The sequence below is a fragment of the Triturus cristatus genome, chromosome 5_1, assembly GCF_964204655.1.
Source record: "Triturus cristatus chromosome 5_1, aTriCri1.1, whole genome shotgun sequence".
Lineage (NCBI taxonomy): Eukaryota > Metazoa > Chordata > Amphibia > Caudata > Salamandridae > Triturus > Triturus cristatus.
In genome coordinates, this window is record NC_140587.1 from 122,545,348 (window position 1) to 122,559,634 (window position 14,287).

The following is a 14,287-nucleotide window of genomic DNA, read 5'->3' on the forward strand; positions in this document are numbered from 1 at the left end:
TAATAAAAGAGCCGAGTGCACGTGCTCGTGGCCATTCCCACTACCCCTATCTATGTGTCCTGTGTGAGTCCTTTCACCCAGCATGAAGGCCTAGTGCCCAACATTAAACTGGCGACGAGATGGCTGTGCCCTGGCGTACAGCAGCCCAGCTATCAGAAAGGGGGAGAGAGAGCTGCCTGCGTGAAGGCCTTTCCCCCCAGCAGGCGAGGAGCGCCTGCGGGCATGTGAAGAGCCCCAGGCTGAGGACGGTGACCGGGAGCCCACCCCGCACCGCCGCGATGACCTGCGGGCGTGCACACCGCCCCAAAGTGAAGGAGAGGCAGTCGGGTGCCCACCCCGACCCCGTCGACACTGCCGCTGCGCCCGGAAGTGCCCTGAAGTAAGACAAGCTGAGCGGAGCCCACCCGCATCGGCTGTGACCCCCGCAAGAGGCGTGAACCACGCGTTGCCCACCCGCGGAAAGGAGGAGGCCTGCCGGCCGAAGGTGAGGCCGCGAATCGGGGAACTGACGCGGGGCTGCGCGATGAATGTGGCAACCCCAAGTGCGAAACGGCCGGCGGGAGCCCACTCCGCTACCTACGCCCTGCAGCTGATGCCCGACAGCCGGACTGCCGTTCCGCCGGCCGCAGCCAGCAGAAGTAAAAACACCCATCCAAAGCGGGAGCCACCCCGCGTGAGGATACCCGCGACCGGAGGCCCGTGGGAGTCAACCCCGCCTCCGTGATCGTTGCTTAACATGAGGGCGGGGGTGGAGTAGCTAACCACCCCCCACCCCCATTGCCAAGTGAAGTGAACCAAGCGGAGCCCACCCGCTTGGTGGCGAAGCCCTGCCGGGTATGACCGGCCCGCAAAGGAAGGCGGCTGGTGAGGCCGTAAGCATCGGAGGCAGAGCCCACCCGCGCAGGAGGAGCAGCGTGGAAAAGGGAACCAGCGGGTGCCTACCCCGCATGGGAACGAACATGCTGGCACCCCCTCCCCCTCTCTGCCACGCGAAGACTGCAAGAAGCTGCCGCGGGCAGGGAGGCCGATCGAGAAGATAAGTAATGGCCGCTGCCGGCCATCGGAGCATGCCCCCACTTCACAGGACCCCGGTGGAATGGAAACTGCAGAAGTCCCGAGTGTGCTGGGAAACCCAGTGTGATGAAGGAGCACTTCTCACCTAGTTCGCACACACGCGAGTGATGCATCATCCTCCCTGCAGCTCACTTTCAATGCCTGTGCCCCCCTGCCTCGAAAAAAATAAATAATTAATGTAAAAGACTTACCTGCGGTCTGGCGGTGTCCTGCACTCCACTGTTCTGCTGTGGCTCCAGCTCCCCTCCACGGCCCAAATCCGGTGAAGCCTGGAAAGAAGGAAGACAACACGGTAGAAAAGTCTAGCAACAAAGAAGGTTGCTGCTCAAGGAAGTGGAAAGCAACACTGCCATCTAGTGGCCGGTTCCAGCAACTGCACTGGAAGGAATGCAAACAGCATGGTCAAAGTCTGCAAACAAAGGGGAAGACATGGAGGAAGACGACAGTGTGCCAGAGGGATGCAGTGCCATCCCACGGTGACAAGGAGGAAGAGAAAAGGGTCAAGCCACGTCCACCCCAGCGAGGACTGCGCTGTCGCCGCATCAAGTGGAGTGAAACCTCGAGAGAGCTAAAGGACTCAGCGCAGATGTACCCCGGACGCGGAAGGTACACAGCAGCACCTACAAGAGAGGAACTCACTGAAGAAGATGTGCGCGGCAAGTATCCAACGACACTGACGGGTAAGGATGCAGAGGGCACACCCAGTGGCGCCAAGAAGCCACCACAACCAGAGATCACACGGCGCAAGGAGCAACGCTACACTGAAGATGTACCACGACGGTATGAAGAGAAGCACGCACCAGCGCCCGACAAGTCAGAAGACACGGGTAGTCACACGACGTGACGCACCTCGTGAAGCCGACCAGCCAAATGGTCGCACCACACAAGCCAAGCCGACCAGCCAAGTGGTCCCACCACAAAAGCCAAGCCGACCAGCCAAATGGTCGCACCACAAAAGCCAACCCACCAGGGGGTTGCAAAAGGAGGTGACCGACGCACGGATCAGAGTGGACATCACACCAAGTGACCAGCCAGAAGGTCAACACACAGAAGCCAACCCACCAGGGGTTGCAAAAGGAGGTGACCGACGCACGGGTCAGTGAAACTACGGAACAAGAGGTCTGACGAAAAGACCGAAGGTATCCTGCCAGTGATCGGCAGAGTGGACCGTCAAGTGGTCCAAGAAGTTCAAGAACGAAGAGGACCAAGAGCATGGCCCCGCGAACTTCGACAACCAAAGTACCCAAAAAGGAGAAGACGAAGAGAAGGTCACGACGCTAACTCTATATGCTGAGGAAGATGGAGAGAGTGTCCTCGGACGAGGGCAAGACCAGGGGGAACACGTGCAGAGTGCGCGCGCTGCATGGAGAAGCCTGGCCAGACTAGAGGAGAACAGAAACGGTCCAGATTACGTCGTGAAGCGAATGGATGAAGATGTCGGAGTGGCACGTTTTGCCACTACAAGAAAAGAACAAAGAAGAGATCGGAGTGGCACGTTTGCCACTACAAGAAAAGAAGAAAGAAGAGATCGGAGTGGCATGTTTGCCACTACAAGAAAAGAAGAAAGAAGAGATCTGAGTGGCATGGTTGCCACTGCAAGAAGAGGAGAAGAAGGAAATATATTTGTGGCACGTTGGCCACTGTTAAGAGTGGGAGGAGAAGTCAGAGTGACTCGACACCCTCACGGAGATTAGAACCGAGGAAAGAGAGAGGAGTGTGGCAAGACTACTCACACCTCGAAGATAAGGAAGGCGACAAGTGCCAGAACATGGAGCGCAAGTCCTGAGAACACCCGTGGCACGGAGAGAAGGCCATCTGCTTCACGATGCTTCAGCACACCTGGGATCTGCAGAGGTGAGCAGGCTGGATCATTCAGAACATCCACCTCTGGGGTCACACGGACACTGGACAACGCCAGCCATGGTGACTCAGGGGCAGAGGCCTCAGGGATGCCAGTGAGAGAGCGTCCCCGCGACGAGAGATGGTCATCAGCCGCCCTCCAGCAAAGGTCCCAGGAGGATGAAGACATCGCGTGCGAAGACAGGAGCCAACAGCTACCATCCAGGTACGACTGCGGAACCTGAGGTGAGACTTGTCGTCTCCTCTGCACCCACACTGATCAGCGTGCGAGTAACACGATACAGTACACCCAGCCCAGGACAAGTCTATTAAAGAGGGCCTCAGGGATATCCCGTGGCAGGGGAACACCCGCGAGAGGGGCATCATGGTGAGAGGGGTGTCTTGCAAACAATCCGTCTTTTGCCAAAACAGAACACACGCCACCGATGAAGAAGAGGACAGGACTGAAAGATGAACGGCAACGTCTAGCGGTGAACCACAAGAACTCCGACTGCGCGTGTCGCCACGGAAGTAAGGTGTAGAAAAGACTGTGAGGACAACTTCAAGGCAGAGTCGTCAACAGACTGGATCCATCGAGCACCCATGGCTGGTGCCACAGTAAACTGGTGGTCTCCGCGACAGGAAGAACATCGTCTGTGACCCCAAGCAGCGGAGGCGTAAGAGACTCTACAGAAGTTTTGGTCACTGTCTTACATATGTATGGGTTTTCTTTCTCCCACAGGTTGAACTTTGACTTTGGGTTTTTGTCATTAAAAATTGGGAGGGATGCAGTGTCCGTGCATGGACACGTTCTAGTGTTATAACTGTTAGTGTTACACTATACACCCACCCACCACAGACGTCACTGTGTCAGGTGACGCTGTTAATAAAAGGGCCGAGCGCACGTGCTCGTGGCCATTCCCACTACCCCTATCTATGTGTCCTGCGTGAGTCCTTTCACCCAGCATGAGGGCCTAGTGCCCAACATTACACTGGTCCAGGGCCCCATAATTTTATCATGTGGGTGCGCCATGATTGGCACTCAGGTATTCAGGTCTCTTAAGAACACATTTAGCTCCTGTCAGGCCCCATTATTTTAATGGCGAAATGACACCCTCTGCTAAGATTACATTGCATATGAGAACAGCACATTTTATTGGCCAAGTACGTTATTTAGATAGCACTATATACGCAGTATGTGAAATATTTGTAAGTAGTCCTAGGGCTGGCATACAGGCACAGAGGAACACTGAGAGGATGAAATGTGTCCAGGATCACAGGGTGTGTGGCAATATGGCAAAGCCTGAGCTCGCACTTAAGCCTGGTGGATACACATTCCTACATTAGGCTCTACAGCATGTCATGTATGGGAGTCAAAGCATTTTATTTTTGTTCTCCTTGCTAAATCCTGTCAAATAAATACACTTGGATGGTAAAAGTGAAAGAATGGGGTACCACGGACGAATCGGAACAAACCCCATGCTTGTTACTAACAAGCTTTTAATCTGGATAAAAGGCGGCTTAATCGGTGGAATCCGCAATTTGTAGTTGGGGGTGAATGGTGCAGTGGCATATTGCGCTCTCAATATCAAGTAAAAAGGCTCCACCAACCAAGTGTTATTATCGACTAAGCAAGTGCAATGCTCAAGTCACAAGCTCTGATCCCGGCAGCAACAGCTCGGAATTTCACCCGGGAGTCCCGACACAACCCTATTCTGAATAAAAGTATTACAGCTACTAAGTTAAACACACTGATATAGAGCTCAGCAAAGTAAGAGAATACCTCAGCGGCACGGTAACCACAACGATGTTTATTAGCACTAGGGTCTGTACGCGCCAAGTAAAGCTATGGCTGCCATATATATGGCCCAAAAGCTAATCACGTGGTAATCATGTGTTCCATTCGACCACCAGGAGCTTGATTAGCAGATTCCCGTGAGTGACGGAGCGTTATGGCAGCCGTTTTTTGCTTTTTTTGTTTATTCAAAAATAAATAAAAAATATGTTTCAGTGTGACAATGTCAGCCCAGTGGATACTCATTTAAATAAAAGTGTTTTCTTTGAGAACATAGCCCTGCAAATGGCAGAATACTAGCCTGGAAGTGACATGCAAGGAGCCACTGTAATTTGAAGGAAGAGGAATTCCAAGGCTGCGGAGGAGATAAGGACGGGTGGTTTGCATCCACTGGGAAGCAAACAGGAAAGTGCTGACAGCTGTAATGGAAAGGGAGATTAAACTCACCATGACAGAGTTCGCCCAAGTGATTTCATGTTAGTGTACTGGAATTAAGGCAAAATGTCTGTGCACTTGAACTATCGGCTGTCTGTTAAATAAAATTGCGGGTTGCTTTTCAGATTCTGTGTTTTGAATATGGAAAGCTGCCCGCTCTTCCCCACACACTTCCCTTGCCTGCTATCTATGGCGCAGGACCAATTTAAATAAAAGGAGGAGAGCTGCGGCTGGCTGGTCTGTGGAAGTGCTGGCAGCCTGAGGGGTGGAAAACAGAGCGCCAGTCGCCAGAGCAGGCTGGTGTAAGCTGAGACTGAGCTCATGATGTATAATTGAAAAACTACTCCAACTAGCAGAACACAGCTGGGTTGATGACTTTGGAACCTGCACATTTATGTTGTCGGGATTTGATGAAAAAAAAATCCTGACGCTGCTCCGGGCCTTTTAGCTTTCTGGACGTCAAATTGTAGAAAGGTGTCGTAAAAATCATACAAATGTGTTAAAATGTATCAGACCATAAAATAACTGTGGTGTGCTGTCCGAAATACAGTCACGCACACAACAAACTCATATTTTTGTACTGCACGTTATGTTTAATCTATGACTGTTACAATCGAATCAGTCTATAAAGCATTCGGCCCTTCAATGAGTTATTTTGGCATAACATCACATGGTTAAAATCTTAGAATCTTTGGCTCCACACCAGGATGAAATGTTAAATTACATATTAAATAACATCTGCGTACAGCGCCAAGAAGCCAAATGGCAAATGCTGCACTTTGCAAAACACCCACTGACCTAATAGAAAATTTTATTTGTACATCGGGACAGACGCCATCCATTATACTGCAAGCCCTTGCTCGCGTGCTTTTCCAGGCTCTGGCAGGTACGTGAAGCACTAAAAGTACAAAGGCTCGCCCCTTCCCTCCTCACAATCCCAGGCTCCTGCTCACCGTGTGTGAGCGCGCGGGTGAGCAAGCTCAAATACTGCTCAAGCAGCCAAAAAATTGCAATCGACTTCAAGGACCATGATTGCTTAATTCAATTAAGTTATAGCGAAACCTGCACCTGGTACGTGATCAGGGTTCGAGCCGCTCTACCTGTGCATAAAAAAAAAAAGTCTGGCCGAGCTAGCAGGAGATGACTTAAAGAGCAAGGGGCGGGTCGTGGTGGGGGGTGACAACACCGAGGAAAGCGGCCGTACAACACCGAGGAAAGTGGCTATGCATATTAAACATATTAAATATATGCGCGAACCAGGCGCCATGGCAAAAAAAACAACAAAGTAGTCCCTACATTAAAAGATACCGCCCTGCAGCGTAAGTTAACTGTAGTTGGTCGATGCTGCTACCTCCAGAAACGGAAGAAAACAGAAGTAATGTATCCGACCACTAGCCAACAATGAGAAGATAAGAAGAGCAATGCCAGATTTCACAAATGGCAAGCGACAAAACAAAGAGAAATGCAATGGGTGGAGTTTCACTAGTAATACTGATTACTTAATGCCTCGGAGAGGCAGCACATGCGCTGCCTATGCGAGACCTTAAAACGATTACTTACAGGTGATATAACTTTTGTATACTCTTGCTACCTTGTGACTGAACTTCTCAAATCCCATTTAGATGTCTTTTCATGTACAGGCTTGATGCTTACAACATTCCCTACTTATCCCTAGGACACCACCATAGACAGCACCTCTCTGTTAGGATACATGTGTTTTATAGGAATATTAGTCATATTTAGTTATCTCAGAAAGTTTCTGCGATAATCCATGGTATTTTTCAGGTTTTTAATTTTCTTTCATTTTTAATTTGTGAGATACCTTTTCTCACCTCTGTTTTCTTAATTCATAATTTAACATGTATTTTTTCCATTTCTCCTACACACACTGCAAGAAATATATCTCAGTAAGCCCCAGGGAAATAAGTTATTTGGCTGCAGTTGTGTCAAATGTGGTCTTTCACCCCAATTTGAGAGTCCATACTATAGACCCTCAGACTGAGACCAAAGGCCCACATGCTTCAAGCTAATTTGCTATCGCAAACCTTGTGAATCGCTAAAAAAGGTCGTTTGCGATCGCAAAATTGCTTGTGCCTATGCATGAAGCAAAATCGAAGAATATCACAATTTTTTGCTAAATTTGCGAATACCTAAATACCGACTCTGTAATAGCGATTCCGTATTATGTAATCGTTAATACGAAATTGCAAAATCCTTTGCAACAACAATTTGCAAATATAGAATCAGTTAAAAATCGCAATTTGCATTTCTTAAAAAAGGAAAAATCCTATCAGGTGGTAAAAATTCCACATGAAAAACAATCAGGTGTTAATCATTAGCAAACTACTTAAACAGTCCCAGAATGCATCAGAATGTTTCACAATGGCAGCGCTCTACGTCATGGCGAGGTGGATGAGGCTAAGAGCAGCAGCACAGAGAAGGAGGATACAGGAGAGAATATTCAGAGTGTGCGTCACTTTGCTAGGGCAGACGGAGGAAGAGATTTATGATAAATATAGGCTGAATGCTGCCACTATCTTAGATTTCATTGCTGAGTTAGAACCAATACTGCAGCTTCAGACTCGCAGGACACATGCCATCCCCACCCATGTGCAGGTCCTGTGTTCTCTGCATCTTCTAGCTTCAGGGACCTTCCAGGGAGTAATTGCTGCAGCTGGAGGTGTCTCTCAAAGTGCCCTATCGCGCTTTTTTAACTCCTTCCTAAATGCCATGTTGCAGAGGATACACCACCACATTATGTTCTCCACAACACCATAGGAATTGCTGCAAACTAGATTTTTATTAGTTTGCACAATTTTCAAATGTCATTGGTTGCATTGATGGGAAGCATGTACCCATATGTCCCCACCCTCAGTGAATGAGTATATCTACCGAAACCGGAAATCTTACCATTCACTGAACATTCAAGTAATCTGCAATTCAAAAACACTAATCACAGACATAGAGGCTAGTTAGCCTGGCAGTGTACATGACTCCTATATATTCCACCATAGTGGCATACACATACCTTTACTTGCAGGTGAATTTGGAGAAGGATATTTGCTGGGTAAACAGATGTAATACTGTCTTGCACACCTGTCCGCCATGGTGACACATAGCAGTGACTAATGCCTATTTATTTTTCACATACTGTAGGTGATAGCGCATACGTTGTGAGGTCTTTCATCCTCACTCCATATCTGAATCCTTCTACACAAAGGGAGCAGCGATACAATGAGGCACACATTTCTACACACAATGTGATTGAGAGGACATTTGGTGTACTTAAATCAAGGTTCCGCGTCCTCCACAAAACCAGTGGTGCTATACAGTTTAGGCCAGAGACTTGCTGTAAAATAGTCACCACATGTGCAATGTTGCACAACATAGCCACTAAAAGTGGCATTCCCCTGGTTAGAATCTGGTAGCGAGCCAGAACTAGACATACAGCCAAGACAACCACCCCAAGAGGCATGCGGTCCAAATGCAGCAGAGGGGAGATGGAGAGGGGCAGAAATCACACAGCATTACTTTTAAGGTGGGTAATCACAAAACAACATAGTATTTGCTTAAAGGTTTATTGTGAGAATTGTGTGGTTGTGTTAATGAACACGTACCATATTCAGACAAGTGCAGTGTCAGTACAGACAATTAAATGTCATTGCCTTGGCACTTACACTTCAGTGTGAACTAGTTACAAGATTCTGGTTACCGCACCAGAATTGTTCCTGTCCAAATGTCGATTTCTTCTTGCCACGCTGCACCGTGGCTCTTTCAGTAGACTCAGCCACATCACTCATTGAGCCTTCTGTGCCGGCGTTACTCCTGGTACTGCGCCTCCTGGTATTTGTCACAGGTCCCAGTAGGCTGCTGCGGCCTGAGGCCTCCTCACTGTTCCCCCCCGCATGCATTTGTTTTCCACTAGCTACTGCCATCTGGAGTTGTTCAACTGCATTGGTGACATGAATGAGGCCCCTGGCCACATCCCCGCAGCAGTGGCTCATCTCCACCTGCATGCTGACAGCATGCCTGGAAAGCTGAGCTGTAGTTGTACTCAGCCAATGTATTGCCCTGGTGTAACTGTGCATGCACCCCATTGAATTGTGATGCCTCCTGCCATGTGAGGCATGCTCAGCCTGGATGACCCTGCACATATGAATAGCTGTTGCAACACTGTCTAGTTTTTTGCTGTTCTCCCTGTGCCCTTCAACTACCGCAGTTGTTATCTCTCTCAGACAGTGACGTATGTCCCCCATGTGTGTTGCCATTGTCCCCAGTTGGCCCTGCATAATCCTCATATTTCTTCCTTGCAAGTGCTGGGCCCTCAGCATCTTGGCCTCAAGACCACTGCAGGCAGGTGCACCATTGCAGACGTCAGGATTGCCCTGGGCGTTCGCCTGCGGAACTGCATGGAACAGTGCCACATTGTTACCTCTGGTGGTGGTGGTGTATGGGCCGGCTGCTGTGTGGGAGCTCCTGTTTGGCTCTCTTCATCACTCTCCAAATCAGGCAGTGGTTGGACTATTTTCCTGCATCGAGTGAGAGCAGGTATGGGTGAGGATGCTGGCAGTTCTGGTCCCTCATCAGGCTGTTCCACTGGTCCCTCTGACTCGATGTCGTCAGCCACGTCACTGTCCTGCGCTGCATTTGTGATTTTAAACAGTGCAAGTTCAGTTACTTTTTTTTGCACATGTTTGTAACATAGTCCATGCAAAAGTCTAATACATTTACTTATGTAAAGTACAAAGTCTACTTTAGTCACTTCCTTGCTGTATTCTGTTGCAGTAAAGCTGTTTTCGTCCCTCCTTGCCTTGCCCTTACATTTGTCTGTATACAACTATCACAATGCATTTGGGTGTTGCAAGTAAAAAGGGGACTGGACTCAGGTGTTCTACACTACTCAGGGTATGCATTTGGGGCTATTTTAGTTACATTTGACATTGAAATATGTTTAGCTGTGGTCTTACCTTGGGAGGTACCCGCATATTCAGAGGAGTCGATCTGTGTAATACCGATGACTGCCTCTGGCTGCAGTGTGGATTCCACCATGGCCTGCAATGGGGTGTCTGAACGTTCGGTAGATGGTCCCCCTCCAGTCTGTTTTGCAGCGGCTAGCCTTTCAACCACCCTCTCTTTAGTTCAGCTGCGCAGGTCGTACCATCTTTTGTGCAGGTCAGAGATTGCACGCTGTGTTACCCCCACAGCATTGACCTTAGCTTGGATTCCCAGTCACATCTTTCTTTTGACAGACTCAGCAATCTGCAGGGGTAGTTTCCCAAATAGCTGGTCATGGTTCAACACCACTTCCTCAGTGAGGATTTCAAGATCCTTTTCGCTACATTTTAGCTTTCTCTTCCTGCCTTCTCCTTTATTTTTCTCATTTTCTTTGGCCTTGCTGTTTTCTCACTGCTTCTGCTCCAAATACAGTTTCTTCCAGCTGAACTCCACCAGTCTTCCTCCTCCTCAGACTCTCCCTGTGAACAGGTGTGTGCATTCAGTGAATCAATTCCTGGTTGTGATATCATCACAATTCAGCAATATGAGTAAATCGCAATTAGCGAATCTGTAACAGCTAAATCGCTATTACCAATTCGGTAAGCAGGAAATCACTAATGATGATAGCGATTTTTACAGATTCGCACATTTTCCCGACTTTATTGATGCATTGAGTTTTGAAATTTCGTAATAGCGATTTCTTATAACTTGCTAATAAGGAATCGCTAATTCAGTTTTTGATGCATGTGCCCCAAAGTACCCATTTTAGCACTTCAGACTCAGGGTAGGGATGTGGGGCATATCGGGGCTGGCTCAGGGCGATTGCAGGGGCTAGAATGAATTCAGCAACACACAAAATAACATTCAATACATTTTTGTACAGCCATTGTGTTGAGATGTCTACTGCTTATGTCATAGGCCTGTTACTTAGATACAAATAGAATGGAAGTGATGATATGTTCCAGGATAAACAGTTAGAAGAGAGAGATTGAAGTGAAGAAGCTACTCTCTGCTGGGATGCTGTTTGATGAATAAACTACCACCAAACTTCAAGAAACCTGTGAAGGCTCTTCTTTATTTCATGACGACGATGGTCTGCGCAAGGAGCAGAAGCCAGCATCTCATCCTTGGATTGTCAAGAAAAGATTAAGGCAAGATAAAACCATATAAAACCTGAGTACAAAATACCTGCAGGTTTTACTCTGTACCTTGTAAATCATCACAAGCACAGCTGAAAAGTTATTGAAGATTAACCTCTTCATCTTCAAAATCAAGTCTCTTCCTGCGCTTCGTGAAGCTCTTTCTATCGTGAAGCCCAGTTGCTTAGCAAATATTTATACACAAGCTCCTTTCATGAAGCCAAGCATTTAAGCTTAAGCACTCTAAATAATTGGGCCTAATGGTTGTGCAGTCAACCGTGAAGCGATGATTGTTCCCATCTAACAACTTTAAAAGCATTGGGAGCTCAACCGTGACTAAGTGATCTCTGAGAGAGATAGATAATTGTTTGAAAGGCGAAATATCGGCTCGTGTAGATGGAGCCTTAGCGTGCATAACATTAACTTTTTACTTAATGTGATTGCCAATTATTTATGATCTGCTACCCATTTCTATTAACGTTCGTATCTAAACAAGTCACGCACTGCATTGTTTCCTCGCGTTGAGCTCGCGCTTGATTGAATTTCCTCGCGCTGAGCTCGGGCTCGTCTGACAATGATTAATTATCTGTTTTGAGCTCTGAGACACGACCAAACACACGGAGATTTTACCATTAAGGTATATTAGCGCTGTAAAGCTTCTCAAGCTGTGTCTGAGTTTCATTTTCTACATAAACATCAAGGTCAGGAGCACATACCTTTTGAAATCTCCTCAACCATTGTTTCCTTCATGCTTTGAGCAAGCTAGACTGTCACTCACTCCAGTGAACAAGGAAAAAGGACTAAACCTGGACATAAACACTGCAAAAGGACTAAAAATATAGAAACAAAGGATTTCTACTTAGGATATTTTGGTATAGCGGAATCTAAAAAAGTACTCAACACCTGCCTTCCACATCAGAAGATATTATTATTTTAAATTATTATTTTAAATTATTATTTAAAATTTTTATTTTATTTTTCCTTACAGGTACCATGTCAGACCAATCTATGTCATCTCCACCTCCATTTCTAATATCTCCCAGAGAACCACCTATACCCTGGTTACAATGGAAAAAGCTAATTATAACTTACCTTTTAGCCATTGGGGGAGATAAGTATGGCCCGGTCAGACACCAAGCAATCCTTTTGCATCATTTGGGAGTCGAAGGAAGAAGAATATACGAAGATACCAGAAATTTCTTTGGGAATGGGAGATGGACAACCTTGTAACATTTACGATATGTCTCTACAAATGTTAGAATTGCATTTTACACCCAAAGCTAATATAGTGCTTGAACGCCATAAATTCTTTACTAGAAACCAAAAAGAAGGTGAAGATATTAAATCCTATGTATCTACTTTGAGAGGGTTAGCGATAACTTGTACATTTGAGCAACTAAATGATTGCTTAATAAGAGATTAAATAGTACGCTGTACCAATAACAAAAGGATAAAGGAAAAGATATTGACAAAAGAATGTAATTTAGATGAGACAATACAGATTGCAAAAGCAATGGAACATACTGACATCTAGATAAAAAAATGGATGGATCTGTTAACAATTCGAAACAAGACAAAGTAGAACTTATTGAAAAAAAATCTTCAACTCAATATGGAAAAGCGAGTTATCAACCTAGAGAAGTTAAATGTTTTAGGTGTGGCATATAGCCACTAGCTTCAATTGTATGGCAAGAGGAACATTATGTAGGAGTTGTGGAAAAAGGGGAAATTTTTCTAAAATGTGTCGCACGAAAAGTATTGGGAAGAATAGGGTCCAAGAAGTAGAAGATATTTGTGAATATGTTGATGATGTCTTACTAATAGTTGAAGGAGATCAAGAAGGATTTGAAATTAATAAAACTGAGGAGTTGTATAGTCCTAATGTGAAAATGGAAAGTACAGACAAACTAGAAAAACCTCATTGTAATATCACACTCGATGAAAAGGAGATAAGAATATTGGCAGATTCTGGGAGTTTGTATACTCTTATTTAAAAAAAATCTTTTGAAAATAATTGGTCGAAGGAACGTGGTCCAATTATGTACAATTCTGATATTCGTACTGTGGGATATGCAGGAAAAAGGATAGAAATACTGGGAATGTGTTGGATGACTCTAAAATTTAAAAAAGTGAAGCAGTTAGGGGTAGAGTATATATTACAGATTTTGGGTTGGATCTCCTTGGATGGCGTCATCAGAGGGACTTAAACATCATTATTGATCCAAATGCCAAAGAACCTGTTATGGTGCTAGAAAAGGCAACTGTTCAAGATATATGTGATGATAACAAATTGTTTGAAAAATATCCTAATGTCTTTAGTTCAAGGTTAGGACTATTAAGAGGATTTTCACATAAGATTATTTTGAAAGAAAATGCAAAACCTGTTGTCAATAAAATAAGAAATGTACCTAATCTGATGTTAGAGCCTCTGCGTCAAGAGATTAATAATCTACTGAAGCAAGGGATAATTGAGCCGATTGAAGCCTTCGAGTGGTTGGCTCCGATCGTGATTGCCCCAAAGGATGGGAAAAAATCTGTCTCTGTATTGACTTGCACAATCTCAATAAAAACATTTGGGTGGATAAGAAACCGTTGCCTAACATATCTGAAATGCTATCAACCATGGGCGGTGGAGGCGTTTTTAGTGTTTTAGATATGTCAGCGGCGTATCATCAGAAGTGTCATCGAGACATTTAACTTCCTTTGCTACCCCTCTTGGTGCATTTAGCTATAAGAGGATGCCATTTGGTTTGGCATCGGCTTCAGCCGTCTTTCAGAGAGCAATGAAAATGTTTTGGGGTGATATGAGGAAGGTTTGGTGTTTCCAGGATGACATCTTAATTGCTGGAAATTATTATTTTGATCATGTCAAGTTTTTCTACGAAGTAATGATAAGACTGGAGAAATATAATTTAACTATAAAAAGAGAAAAATGTCAATTGCGGAAGACCAAAGTTGATTATTTAGGACATGAAGTAAGTTCAGAGGGCATAAGACCGAAAAGAAGTAT